Genomic DNA, 2,249 nt, shown 5'->3' with positions numbered 1-2,249 from the left:
TCCAAAAAATTTTTTTTTTTTTTTCTCCGATATACCAAAGCAAGAACAAGAAGACCGAGGCATCAAAATTTTTTTTTTTTTTTTTTTTTTTTTTTTTTTTTTTTTCGATAAATCCAACCGAGAACAAGAAGACCGAGGCATCCAAAATTTTTTTTTTTTTTTTTTCTTTCCCATATACCAGAGAAAGAACATGAAGACCGAGGCAACCAACAAAAAATAATTTTTTTTTTCTCTTTCCCGGAATTTTTTTTTTTTTTTTTCGAAATAGCCGAGAAAGAATATGAAGACCGAGGCATCCAACAAAAAAATTTTTTTTTTTTTTTTTCCTAATCTACCCAAGCAAAACAAATAGAAGACCGAGGCATCCAAAAAAATTTTTTTTTTTTTTTTTTTTTTCGAAAAATTTTTTTTCACAAAAACTTTTTTTTTTTTTTTTCCCCAAAAAATTTTTTTTTTCGTTCCAAGCTAACCAAGACATCTACTATTCACTAGTAGAGCAATCGAGACTGCAAAGCAAGCAATGGCCTTACTTGCAGCTCTTGGTGCTGAGAACTCCCCCCCCCCTATAGTAGTCTTAAGTAAAACCACAGCTCTGACAGGAGTAGATATTGCATGCGAGCGAGGAGTCGTAATGGGCAAAATTGACTCGGGGGACCTCCAAATCGAATTCCGTTTCGAGCAAAACACTTCTTAGGCTTCAAGGAAGCTCCCATAAAATTTCCAAACCCAAACTCCAAACTTCATTTTTTAGCCTACAATGCCCACGTGCACGCCGGTGTGCACGCAGGGGTGCTTGAGCATGCGGGAGAGGAGCCATAATGGGCAACATTGACTCGGGGGACCTCCAAATCGAAATCCGTCTCGAGCAAAACACTTCTTAAGCTTCTAGGAAGCTCCCATAAAACTTCCAAACCCAAACTCCAAACTTTATTTTTTAGCATACAATGCCCACGTGCACGCCGGGGTGCTTGAGCGTGCGGGCGAGGAGCCATAATGGGCAACATTGACTCGGGGGACCTCCAAATCGAAATCCGTCTCGAGCAAAACACTTCTTAAGCTTCAAGGAAGCTCCCATAAAACTTCCAAACCCAAACTCCAAACTTTATTTTTTAGCATACAATGCCCACGTGCACGCAGGGGTGCTTGAGCATGCGGGAGAGGAGCCATAATGGGCAACATTGACTCGGGGGACCTCCAAATCGAAATCCGTCTCGAGCAAAACACTTCTTAAGCTTCTAGGAAGCTCCCATAAAATTTTCAAACCCAAACTCCAAACTTCATTTTTTAGCATACGATGCCCACGTGCACGCCGGGGTGCACGAGCGTGCGGGCGAGGAGTCGTAATGGGCAAAATTAACTCGGGGGACCTCCAAATCGAAATCCGTCTCGAGCAAAGCATTTCTTAGGCTTCTAGGAAGTTCCCGTAAAATTTTCAAACCCAAACTCCAAACTTCATTTTTTAGCACACAATGCCCACGTGCACGCGGGGGTGCTTAAGCGTGCGGGCGAGGAGTCATAATGGGCAAAATTAACTCGGGGGACCTCCAAATCGAAATCCGTCTCGAGCAAAGCACTTCTTAGGCTTCTAGGAAGCTCCCATAAAATTTCCAAACCCAAACTCCAAACTTCATTTTTTAGCATACGATGCCCCCGTGCACGCGGGGGTGCTTGAGCGTGCGGGGGAGGAGTCATAATGGGCAAAACTAACTCGGGGGATCTCCAAATCAAAATCCGTCTCGAGCAAAGCAGTTCTTAGGCTTCTAGGAAGCTCCCATAAAATTTCCGAACCCAAACTCCAAACTTCATTTTTTAGCATACTATGCCCACGTGCACGCCGGGGTGCACGAGCGTGCGGGCGAGGAGTCGTAATGGGCAAAATTAACTCGGGGGACCTCCAAATCGAAATCCGTCTCGAGCAAAGCATTTCTTAGGCTTCTAGGAAGTTCCCGTAAAATTTTCAAACCCAAACTCCAAACTTCATTTTTTAGCATACGATGCCCACGTGCGCGCCGGTGTGCACGTCGGGGTGCACGAGCGTGCGGGCGAGGAGCCGTAATTGGCAAAATTAACACGGCGGACCTCCAAATCGAAATCCGTCTCGAGCAAAGCATTTCTTAGGCTTCTAGGAAGTTCCCGTAAAATTTTCAAACCCAAACTCCAAACTTCATTTTTTAGCATACGATGCCCACGTGCACGCCGGTGTGCACGAGCATGCGGGCGAGGAGTCATAAAGGGCAAACTTAACTCGG

This window comes from Cornus florida, unplaced genomic scaffold, assembly GCF_030987335.1.
Source record: "Cornus florida cultivar Cherokee Brave unplaced genomic scaffold, ASM3098733v1 CherokeeBrave_3.0.0_Hap2_scaffold_288, whole genome shotgun sequence".
Taxonomy (NCBI): Eukaryota; Viridiplantae; Streptophyta; class Magnoliopsida; order Cornales; family Cornaceae; genus Cornus; species Cornus florida.
The sequence above is the reverse complement of the archived record's forward strand: the minus strand, read 5'-3'. Positions refer to the sequence as shown.